The sequence below is a fragment of the Amblyomma mixtum genome, chromosome 2, assembly GCF_055824585.1.
Source record: "Amblyomma mixtum isolate Tamu chromosome 2, ASM5582458v1, whole genome shotgun sequence".
NCBI classification, from domain to species: domain Eukaryota; kingdom Metazoa; phylum Arthropoda; class Arachnida; order Ixodida; family Ixodidae; genus Amblyomma; species Amblyomma mixtum.
Window position 1 is genome coordinate 150,900,899 of NC_143013.1, and position 12,730 is coordinate 150,913,628.

Consider the following 12,730-nt stretch of genomic DNA (forward strand, 5'->3'; position numbering starts at 1 on the left):
GCCTGATCAGTGAGAACTGGCGGGTCAACCGGGAATGGAGGTTTAGCCCCGGGGACATTGCCTATTATAATGTCGTATAAGGGTGTAGACAAGCAGCGAGCGATGGCCTTACCCGAGAAATATGGAGAAGAAATCACCACCTCCGCTTCCGGAACTTCTACACGGGTCCCATTGGCCAAGAATAATGTAGCCTTTTTCCCTGTTAGTGCCGCTGGCGGTACAAGAGACTCACGCACAACAATACCGGTGCTGCCCGTATCCCGTAATACCGAACCATGCTGGCCGAACACCTCACCGTGCGCTACGGGCATAGCAGTTTCCACCGGGTTGGAAGGACAGACCATCTCCCCCAACTGGCCCTCTACGCGCGTTACCTCTGCAGGGTTATCGGGATGCGAGTATCGAGGTGTCATGCAACAGGAGGACTCCTCACGGTCTCCTGGCCTCTTAGCTTTGCACGACTGGGCATCATGTCCTACCTCGCGGCACCAGGTGCAATACAATTGCTTCGGCTTTGTCCGACAATCCGACGCCTTGTGCCCAGTCTTCTCGCAAAGAAAACATCGAAGGCGGGATTGTGAACGTGAAACCTCGTCCTTGGCTTTAACTATCGTGTGCTCACCCTCCTCTTTAAAGAACAACAAGTTATTTTGCCGCTGTGCCTCGAGAAAATGATCGGCAGCCTCCGCCAGCTTAGAAACTGTCTTGCCCTCCCGCTCACGTAAGAAAAGGGCTAAACGAGAATGACAGTTGTTCAGAAATTGTTCGCTCACGACCATCTCGCGAACCACCTCAAAAGTGCGGCCTTCTCCCCGCATCTCGACCCAACGGTCAAAGAAGCTAAACAACCTGGCAGCATATTGCGAGGCCGTTTCGCCATCCTGGGGCTCGCTCTGGCGAAACTTCTCTCGGTATCCTTCCGCGGTGAACCTAAACCTCTGAAGCAAGGCAAGCTTCGCTTTGTCATAATCCACGGAATCCTCAGGCGAGAGCCGACCGAAGACCCTAAGTGCTTCGCCGCCAAGGCACAAGCTCAACGCCGTTGCCCACTTTTCTTTTGGCCAACCCTGCCCCGTGGCCACATGCTCAAATCTCTTTAAGTAGGCATCGAGGTCATCCCGCGCTTCATTGAACTGTGGTATGAGGCTGTGCGGGTTAATGGAGCTGGTCGATGAGACGCTACGCTCTCCACGGTCACTCGGAGGATTTGCGCCACCCTCCATGAGCCTTATTTGTAGCTGCAAGTTCCGCGCCTCTAACTCCAAGCGTTCCTTCGCAGCCTCTCGCTCCGTCTCTAAATTCCGTGCCTCTAAATCCAATTTCTGCTTCGCAGCTTCTCGCTCAGCCTCTAAATTCCGTGCCTCTAATTCCAATTTCTGCTTCGCAGCTTCACGCTCAGCCTCTAAATTCCGTGCCTCTAATTCCAATTTCTGCTTCGCAGCTTCACGCTCAGCGGCTCTCTCTTCCCGTGCCTTACGAAGCTCGTCCTCCACCCACGCTCGTAACTCCGCGCCGCACAAGCCCATGCGCTCGCCTAAAGCAACCAAATCTGAAGCGCTCATATTGTTCCTAAATTAACACAACAGGCAAATGAATAAAAACCGACCTCGTCCTGTCGTAGTGGACGCCAAATTTGTGAGGACTCTGTGAGATGATTGCAGGTCTTATTTTCAACAAACACCAAAGTACAAACAATAAACGAGGCGGCTTTTAACGGAAAGGAAACCAATTACAATATGAGCGAGAAGAAAGGAAAAGAACAAGAGAACAACGCAACAATACACGGGAAAAACACACGGGGGAACAGAACAAAGTGCTTATGATAAATGCAGGAAAAAGAGTCAAAGAGGAAAGTTCACACTACTTGTCTTATTCGAGCAACGAGCGGGGAGGACTGGCTGGGTGTCGGGCAGTCAAGGAGTCTCTTGGCGTTCCAACGTCGATGAAACGCTACCGCAGCGTCAGCGTTCGTGGGCTCCCGGCACGGTTCCCAGGTCTGGTATCCCGGAAAAAGGTCACGTAGGCGCCAGAGGCGGCCTGTGTGGAGCAGCTGACGGATGGACGGAGAAGAGTGGCGCCTGGGCCTGGTGGTTGAGGCTCTCGACGATGGATGTCCAGGTCTGGTGGCCCGGACGTCTGCGGCTAAGGCCCAAGCCCGGAACTCGGGGAGCCAGCAGAACTCGTCCACGTCCGTCGCCCACCGCGCTCTTCTCTTCTCTGCCACGTAATCCTCTTCGACCTGCCCCGCGTTCCCCTCCGCACGCGCTCCTCGTGCTTTGTCTTCTCCTCACGAACGCCGCTGGGTGGCGCTATCTCCTTACAGTTGGTGAGGCATTCCGAAACACTTGCAGCAATTTTCTCCACCATTTTTGTCATGGACTCTTCCACAGCACACGCAATTGCCTGTCAGCGATGAATCTAATATCATTCCCTGACGAGCGGTCACCCCTGCATACCCGTAGGCCCGTTCCTTAATTTCGAGTATAGCTTCTCGGCGCGAACATCGTTTCCGGTCTATAACCTGCAAGATCTGAACCTGTAGCGCACGAGAGGGGCAGTTGGAAGAATTAGTAGCGTGGGCGCTACCGCAAAGGCAGCACTTCTTGTTCTGTTCAGAGCAAGTGCTCGTAGCATGATCTCCGGAGTTACAACAGCGCAAGGTGGATTTGCAACCGCCGGCGCTATGGCCATAGCGCCAGCAGTTGGTGCACTGCAGAGGCCTAGACGACAACTGGTCAACCGGGAAAATTAGAGGCCAGGCCTTTATTTCACTGGGGCAAGACATGCCGGCAAAGGTGGCAATTACCGACTCAGTGGGCACCCGCATGTTGCCAACATCTCGGTTACAGCGCTGCACAGCAACAACACCTGCGGCGGACAGCAGATCAAGGGTCTCAACTGGAGACAGCGAAGAGTCGACGCCTCGGACAATGCCCTTCGTGCAAGCCAGATGTGGTGGGATAAAAGAGCTTACCCGGAGAGATGCGAAAGACGAGGTAGCTAGGAGATCTCTGACGCAGGCGAGGTCTGAGGACCTGCACAGAATACCGCCGCGTCCAAACTGGCGGACCTCACTGATGGCTTCATAATGAGAAGTGGCTGACTGGAGCGCAGCCCGAACAATTCCAGGATTGGTCATCTTGATGGCGCCACCATCCTTAGGCTCCAGCGCAACCGGGATGCAGCCGACGCCACTGCGCAAAAAAGCCTCCAAGGGCAAGATTTCAGGGGAAAGGGATGCCGACCAGGAGGAGCTCCCCTGGCCGGGAGACTGGGCAGACATACCCCGGGCTTACGGCCTCACCGCGTGCTTGATGCCCACAAAACGATAAGAGCAAAGGCTCAGGGAGAAAAAAAAAAACCTCAACCAACCACCCGAAACTCAACCGATCGTTCCCGGAGGCTGGGAACCAAAGCTGGCACGCGAAAGAACGTTCCTGAGAAGTGGTTCCAGGGACAGCCGTGCGTATGCCATCCTCTTCTTCTTCTACTCACGCTGCTGGGGCACGAGCTGGGGGCTAGAAGCGCGAGAGGCGCACAGAAAAAAGAAACTACAGAGAATGCTTACCACCATCGAATCGGAGCGAAAGCACGGATTTGTGCTGCGTAGAAGAGGACGATGAGCAGGCAGTGCCGTGGGACGGACTAGCTGTAAGGAAATGTTTACGACGCTCTTAAATGTACGGCGCGAGAGTGTGGTGCAGTTGAACACCAGGCGTGTTGGCTGCCGAATCACCACGGTCTTCGAAATGTTTCTTTCGTGAACACTGCACTTTGATGCGGGAAACACAGAGGTAAAAACACATGTCTAGAACGACCGAACTGTGCGTTTCGCAAATTACAAAGCCACCGCGATCAGGAAAGCAAGAAATGAATATGAAATCCTACGAGTTTAGCTGCACATGCTTACATCCAGACTATCTTTAACCAGAAGCTATTGCTAGATATCGCGTGTTCAGACTGAAACACGTCTATAGCGTGTTATAGGCAAGCATTTTTCTCTGTGTACATGCTTCCGTGCAAAAAAAAGCCTTCTGACTGTAGAGTTGAAATCTGGGTCAGTTGAAACATATTCATGAGAAAAAAGACAGTGAGAAGACGGAACACAGCGAAGAGACGAGGCAAAAACACGACGACTGGATAAAGAACTGGACAGACAACCGCCTAGTTGGCTCTCCTAACTCGATGCGTGTGTGTGCCTCCCAGACTTTTGACTTCTTGGAAGGTGGGGTCATGCAGGGGTATGGTGACTTGGTGTTTTGTGGCGTAAGCATGCTTGGATTTTTTTCGGCCCTATTTCCATGCACCAGCACAACCACAAGCCCGTGGACTCCTGGACCAGTAGGGGAGCACCACGGAAGATTTTTTTTGTGTAATAAAGTTCTTTCCATCCATCCGTGCAATAAAGGAGAAAAAAATGCGGTGATAGCCCAGTAGTCTCGCTGAGCGGCACTTAAGGGATATCTGCTCGCGCAGCCGCTGTTTCGACTCGCAGTCATGAGTATCGACTCAATTTCTCTTTCATTTTTCCATGGTTTGACCTCTCACTCAGCTGGAAGTCAAAACTAGGCACCCGGCGACAGAAGCACGAGGGCCGTAGTGAAGCTTTCGCTTCAAAACATGCTTGCAGTTTAGCATTACTAAGGACGAAATAAAGTGCGAAAGCGCATTTTTTTGCAGGTGGGCACCACCTCCGCGTACCTGAAAACGCTATTGAGATTTCCACTTACCCTGGGAGCCAGTTATGCGCGCGCTCAACTTTTTCATAGTAAATGCCGTTAACCTCATATACGCCGGCGGCCTGTGCTTCAGTGCCGCAGTGTTGCTAACGGCAACGCGTGCTGCTCCAGTGCCGTGTTTCTGCAGCGACGTTGTCCACCGCAACGCATGCAGCGCACATCTCACATTCAGAACTGCCACATAGCTCAAGGCGCGAATATTATTTTGACAGCAGTATTAGTGGTCGAAGAAGACGATTTGCAGTGCGCAGCTCAAGAGTGCGTTGCCGTTCAACACGAAGCATATTCGGCTTAAGCATATTAGTATAGGGCTTGCGTGGAGCGGCCTGCGAAGCTGATCAGTTCACCCCGCCACGGGATCGAATACCAGTGGCGGTTGTTTTTTCGATTATAATTTCGTTTATTACTCTCAACCACATACACTGTCAGCATACAACCATCCCAAGATCTGGCTACGGATTGACTCATTCGAATAGTGCTGTCGCATTAAAAGCATACGAAGGAAGCTCCTCCTACAATAACTGCATAGCAACACGCCAGAACTCCAGCAAAAGAATTCGCCAGACTCGCCGCGGAGGCTCCGAGGTTAGAGCGCTCGGCTACCAGATGGCGCGGCCGAGCGGCAAGTGCAGGCAAGCTCGTATGCGGTCCAGAACCAAGTGCTAGCGATATCAAATTAGTGGAACTAAAGCGCCAAAATGAAATGAGTGGACAGACACGGCTAGAAGAGGAAAATAATTAGGACATATTTTGTGTTTCAAAAGCATTCAAAAACAATTGCAGTGATTCCTTTTTAAAATGTTTTAGTTGTCTGCATTTTGTTAGAAAGTATAGCGCTTGCTTTGTAAAAATTTTTATGACAGCGTTCGCTCAGAGGAGCGGCCATGGCAGCGGGACGATGCCAAGGTTGACGGTGCTCTGATGTCATACCCTTGTCATATATTTTGACCATTCTGCTTGCTTTTGTTTGAAACACGATTCTGCTAGCCCTACTTTTTCCTCGTTGCTTGTTGCTCGAGTTCTTGGTGTGCATCGTTCGTGTACAGTTTCCGCTTTTCCCTTTTGCCAGCGCTTCTGTGTAATTTCGTTCGGTTGGGTGCGGTTCTGTCGCTTTTGCCCCAAAAGGGCATCGTCTGTGGCCATGGGGCCGCCGTACGCAAAAAAGAGGTGTGCGGTTGCACGATGTGCGAGCGATGACCTGTCTGGCGGCGTCACATTTCGTCGCTTTCCCAAGGACGTGAGAAGGTAAGCTTTGTGTCTGCTGCCCCTGCATGTTTGTGCGGTCATGTCTTGTTTTGAGTGCAGTTAACTGCTTGAGTGCGCTTAGTGTATCGAAGTTGCATGTGCACGATACACAGCCGTGAGCCGGTGCGCACTTTGAATGCATGCCGCTGTGTCATTAGAAGTAATGAATGCTTAAAACATTTCAACTGCATTTTCTACGCTGGTGTCGTCTTTAAACTGCGCCCGGACTCTAGTGTGGCAGTTTCATCAGTTGACGAATGCAATGCATGCCGCTATGTGACGAGTACTTAGTGCTGAAAACGATTGACATGCATTTTTTACGTCTATCGTGTTTACTTTTTAACTATGCCCGGACTTTTCTGTGGCAGCTGCAAGAGTTGACGATGGCGCAACTGTAATGCGTCTCGTCTATAACGAACCCTAAAAGCATGTGTAAAGTTTACGTGTCCGTGTACTGTCCCTCATTGTCTTGTCACGTTTGTCTCTAACAGATATTTGTACCGGCAATCTTGTGTACGTGCGTCAAACTTGAGACGCAACGGCATAAGTGCCGCGACCTATTGGCAAATCACGTTGGTGGGCCAGAAAGCCCAAGCAGTACATGTTCGTACGTATACATCATTGAAGACGACACGGCGGCAGCGGAGGCACGCGGAACACGGTCACCAGAACATGAGTGAAGCACCAGTTCCATCTGCTCGTCGGCACGTGCAGCCTGCAGTTGAAACAGGCGGACCACGAAGCATGATACGGTGCCAGTGAAGACCGGAAGAGTGGAACCATCGTATTTTGTTAGCATCTGTGTACCAATTCTTTCTTTATCTGTACTAAATGTTCGAATGGGCTTAATAGCCGCCGTTTCTGTGTGATAATTGTGTATAATGGCTGTTTTTCTGGTGGCCTTCCATTTAGTCTGTATCCTAGCGTTAAATTGCTAGATTTGTAGGCGTGCATTCGCATATATTTTTGCGTTCCTAAAGACGGAAAAAACGCCGCTTGTCGAAGCGTGCGCTCACTCTGTGAAAGATGTGATGTGTTGTCAAGCAGGCCAAGTTACTAAAAGCACTTAATTTTTTTTTATGAATTCACTCCCTAACTGATACACACACTGTGATAACATTTCACGTTTGGGTGCGTGTCATTTCATTTGCATGTCTAGATGTGGTAATGAAATGTTGTTAATCTCTTAGACAAGAAAATATGGCCCCCCACAGAGTGTAGTCATCTCGAGCAGTTGATGCATAGACTGTGTGTCATTGTTTCCTGCTGCTCATTTTACACGTCACCTTGAAAGTGCATACAGGTTCTGTGACAAAATGCTACAAAAAAGGGCAGAAAGGAGTGGGTGACATCTGCAATGCCTGCTATGTATCTAATGCACCTGAGCTATAGCCAGCCTGACAGGAAGTAGACAGGGGAGAAGATGGGATGAATAGCGACAGAAATCATTTACTAGTATATTTTAAAGGCTAACTATCTTGAAATAGCTCAGGCACCGTGTGTTGGCTGTGCCCGTGCACATGTATGTCAGTAGTTCAGGAATCGCTCGCATACGGTGCAGGGCATTGCCAGAAAGCAGGATTGTTGCCATGGTTATATTATTAGCGATATGTAACATTTCACATCCCAAGTGTGCGCTTGTGCTATGGCAGATGACGTAGTGAGCTGCTCCAGATTACTTTCGACCGTCTTGCAACATCAGCACAGGCACAATCAGGATTTCATCTGAGTACCTGGTTTCCAGCAGCAGAATGACAACCACTGATACAGCACCATGCGTGACTGCAGATGAGGTGTTTGCCACTGTGCAGGTCCGCGGCCTGAGTTCAGTTCTGTGCCAACGCAAGCCTGCAGCAGTTGCAGCCGTGCCAGCTGCGGGACGTGTAGTCTGTTCGCTGCACTTCAGGCCATCGGAATTCTCGCTTCCTGGACGGCTACACCGCGCCGCTGGCCCATCTGTTCCTTACAAGGAAGGTAACCAACAGTGCAAATGGTATTTCCAATCAAGCATAAATGCTCCAAAGTAAAGCCAGTAAGAGAACATTTAACATGTATGTGCCATTATATCTTTGATGTATTTATGCTGGTTATGTGATACATTATGCAGACTGGTCACTCAACGAAAGAAGCAGCCCCGCTGCTGGCCTCGACAGTGCTGCCTGCCATAGCAGGTTCTTCTCCCTATCTGGTAATTATGCATGAGAAACCTGTGAGAAAAACCCATTCTCTTCAACCAAAGAGTCGTCGAAATACATTGTGCTAATAGGCTACCAACCGCCCCTGTGTTAACAGTAGCGCTTTCTGCCATGGTTGGTGGTACTGTTTGACAGCGGTGGTGTACCCTCAAGCATACGTGACCATGTTAGGAACATGGGGGGAGGGACCAATTATTGAAGGTTATTTAGTTTCCTTTCTTGGTATGTAATGCAGCTGGTACAGTGGTAGCATTGTTCATTTAACTTACAATGTGTCTGTAGGCAGCCGTGCTGCTCCCCATTCAGACTGATTTGTCCTTGGTTCTCTGTGTACTTGATCACAGCTATGCGGTGAGCGCTGAGGACGCCGAACCGATGGATGGCGTAATATGTTCGTCTCTGCACAGCCCGGGTCGATGCTTGCCCTCACGCCTGTGCTGCAGCTGGTGATAGTAAGTAGCGTTACTCAAAAAGCAAAACAGTGGCATTATACCTTTGGAAGTATGAAATACTGAAACCATTTGCGTTAGTAGGTCCCATGGTTTTTACTCTTTCGAACTGACAACTCTGCGTTGTTATGAGCGTTTCTTTGTTATTTGTGCGGTGGGTGATACGTGTGACGTAGGAAGAGGAGCTGAGCAGGGCGAGCTTATGGATGGCATGGCAGTTTCGCCTTCTGCACAGCCGTTGGTGGAGGCTTGCCCTGCTGCGTCTGCTTCTGCTTGTGGATGTAAGTGCCATCAAAACAGTTACATTACATATAGAAGTGCGAAATATGGGATCCGTTTGTGTCTGTATTCCAGTGACTTCTCTACAGCATAGTACTGTCGGAAGTATGAAATATGTAAATCATTTCTGCTGGTGTGCCCAGCATTTTGTTTTCAACGTGGTTTATTTGTTGTGGCTGTTCTGAAGATTGAAAGCTATCTTCCTTGTTGCTTTCTGTGTACAGGTGACCACACCTATGTGCTGCTTGGAGGGAATGAGAAATTGTTGGCGCCTGGGCAACTACTAGTGGAGGCTTGCACCTGCCCCTCCACTGTTTGTTCTGGTGAACGTAAGTACTGCTACTGATTCAGGGAAACTTTCGCGATGATGTTTTGCTCTTACGGTACTATTCCAAAAGTGAACTAATAATCATAGTATACAATTTTCCACAGCGCACTGGAGTAAGACGCTTAAAAAAACTGTGGAGATAGAACTTAGACATTGGGGTAGGGACATGCAAACATAATTGTTTCGAGCAGGCATGGTTATTGAAATAAATATACTTTAGAGATGTGAATTTTATACCTGTATGTGGAAGATATGTGTTTCCTCTGATGGCTGCGACTTCTCATCTTGCAGCGTGCCATGCCCACCGTTGCAAGCACAAGCTACATGCGTTGAAAGTGAAGGCGCGCCGGCTCCGGGACCAAAGCATGAGGCTGCAACGAAGGCTCCAGCGACAGCTTCAAATGAGGACTGTCGCCGAGATAGTGGAGGGCGTTCGCGCCCACGTTTCGCCAGCCTTCGCATCACTTGTTGATGCTCAACTGAGAATAAGCCACATTAACAGGTTTGCCCGCCGATGGTCCTCACAGAACACGTCGTTTGCCATGGGCTTGTATTTCCATAGCCCAAAAGGGTACAGATACTGTAGAAGGCTTCTTACGCTCGCATCTGTCAGGTCACTGCAGCTCTGGCTTCAACGTCTTCCACTGAAAGCTGGATTTTATCCGGAAGTTTTTGAGCTTCTGAAGTGGCGTGCAGGTTGATTTCCACATGCAGACAAAGCCTGCAGTATTGTTTTTGATGAAATGCACATAATGAAAGATCTTTCATACAACCCGTGAGCAGACAGATTTGAAGGGTTAGAAGAATACAGTGGGAAGCAAGGTGCAAACCTTGCAAACAAAGCCCTCGTCTTCATGGCGAAAGGGATTGGCACTCAGTGGAAGCAGCCGCTTGGTTATTTTTTTGCTCATAGGGCTACACCTGCCAATGTACTTCAGTCTCATTTTTCAGTGCCACGACTTGCTATTAGAAGCAGGCCTTGAGCCAGTAGCCGTTGTATGTGACCAAGGGAGCCAAAACGTTTCCATTTTCTTGAGCCTTGTAAGTCCTGAGAAGCCATTCATTGAGGTCAATGGCAAGCCAGTGTTTTTCCTGTTTGATGCGCCTCACTTGTTGAAGTGTTTGAGAAATATGTTGTTTAAGTATGATTTCAAGGTTGGGGACCACATAATACAAAGTGCATACGTAAGAGAAGCTTACAAAAAAGACCGCCGCCTTGAAATCCGCTCCATGACCAGTCTCAGCGATAAACATTTAAACCTAATCTTTACATCGAAAATGTGCGTTAAACTTGCCGCGCAAGTTTTCAGTAACCACCGTGCAGCCGCAATGTGTGCTCTTCAAACGTACAACTAACTACCAGCCGAGGCCATGCACACGGCGAAATTCATTGAAAGAGTTGATCGTCTTTTTGATAGCTTAAACAGCTCGCAAAGCGCGCCAAGTCACCACACGCATGTGCAATGGCTAGTGGATCAGTGCACAAGAGTTTCTAGAAGATAGTATCAAAGTTTTCGAGAAGCTCGAGGTGCTGGGATGTGTGCGGCGACCGCCCTGCATTCGTGGCTTTTGCCTGACTGTAAGGTCTATTGTTCTGCTTTTTGAACACCTGTCGACCCATTATGGTTTCCAGTATTTGCTAACACGTCATTTGAATCAAGATGCTCTCTAAAACACATTTGCCATCATTCGTTCGAAATGCGGTGCAAATGCCAATTCCACCTGCCACCAGTTTAAGGCAGCATTTCGCCATCTTTTAGTGAGTAACTTGTTTAAGGTGTCTGACAAGACCAACTGTAACGAGGATATGGCCACTCTTTTAGCAACGCTTCCAATTGACTTGTCTGTGAGTTCCACTGTTGGTCCAGTAGTGACCTCCCTATCTTTCAGTACCTCGGAAACTTTACCCGATTGCCCTTCTGCAATGGTAGAAAATAACATGGTGTATTTTGCGGGCTGGCTGGCGTAAAAGATTTTAAGGTCCCATTTGTGTGTTTGTGGTGGTGATCAGTGTCAGCTGATGATTGACAATGCAACCTTTTCTTTTGAGAACCAGGTGCAGTTGTGCCTAAGCAAAAAGGGCGATGCGGAAGGTGATTTTGGGAAGCTTTCAGTTCCAACCCCCGCTATGACCTCCTCTGTCACTGCGTGTGAGCAGGTCTTTGTGGGCTCTGCCAACGACCTGATCTCCAAGGAAGCAGTAGGGCAGTCTGTGTGTGCTCTGCTTCGTGAAAAGGTTGAGAAGACAGTAACTGTTTGTGGTGACAACGCATGCGATGAGTTGTTCTCTCTTTTTGCTAGGGTCAGACTGCACTGGTTTGCTCGTAGAAAGAATGGAGAACTGTTGGATGCAGCAGCAGCAAGCCGCCAAGTTCGGACGCAGGTCCGCAGATTAAATGCATGAAGCTGTCAACAAAAGCACCATGACCATTGCAAATATGTTTAATGAAAATGGCATGACGCTATAGACGACCATATACGGAAAGAAACGAGCAAGGTTTCGTTAATTTGACATTATGACTCGTCTCAATGAAAGAACACAGTGGAGGTATCGTCCAGCATCCTTTTGTTTACTCCCTTACCATCCTGTGGCTTGAGCTTGTTCCCATAAGAGTTCGATTTTATGGGAAAGTTTTTGAGCAGCTAGAGCGGCTTTCAAGTTCTGCTCCGCATACTTTATGCAATGCACATTATGAAAAGCTGTCATAAAACCTGTTAACTGAATAGTAATGAAAAATACAGTGGCATGTAAGCTGTGAACATCAAAGCCCTCGGTTCCATGATAAAAGAGCTGACACTCGGTGGAAGCAGCCCCGTGGTTATTTTTTTTTTGCTCACAGGGCTACAACCGCTGTTTCCCGTTGCAGGTTTTCTTCCAATGCTTCGATTTCCTTTTACAAGTTGGTCTTGAGCCAGTAGCCCTTGTATGTGACCAAGGGAATCAAAACATTTCCACTTTCCTGAGCCTTTTAAGCCCCATGAAGCCATTCATAAAGGTCAATGGCAAAGCAGTGTTTGTCCTGTGTGATGCCCCTCATGTGTTGAAGTGTTTGAGAAATATGTTTAAGTATGATTTGAAGGCAGGGGACCACATAAAAGGTATGTAATTAAAAGTAGCTTACGAAAAAGACCGCCGCTTTGAAATCCACTTCGTGCCCAGTCTCAATGATAAACATTTTTCTACGTAACATATGTATCGAAAATATCTGTTAAACTTGCCGCGCTAGTTTTCAGCAACCACTGCACTGCCGCAGTTAGAGTTCTTCACATGTACAACCAACTACCAGCCGAGGCCACCCAAACGGCGAAATTCATTGAGAGTTGATAGTTTTTTTTTATAGTTGTAACAGCTCACACAAGCGCGCAAAGTTTACAGCAGTGTGTCGCAGTATTCGAGAACCTGGAGGAGGTGCTTGGTTGTATGCGGCGACCGCTCTGCGTTCGTGACTTTTGCCTCAGTGTAATGTCTGTCCTTCAGATTTTTGAACACCTTAC

General features: G+C 48.8%; 1 pseudogene; it reads left to right on the forward strand.

Moving 5' to 3' along the window:
• Positions 1 to 10,351: 10,351 nt before the first annotated feature.
• Positions 10,352 to 11,793, forward strand: LOC149361272 (uncharacterized; annotated as a pseudogene).
• Positions 11,794 to 12,730: the final 937 nt, after the last annotated feature.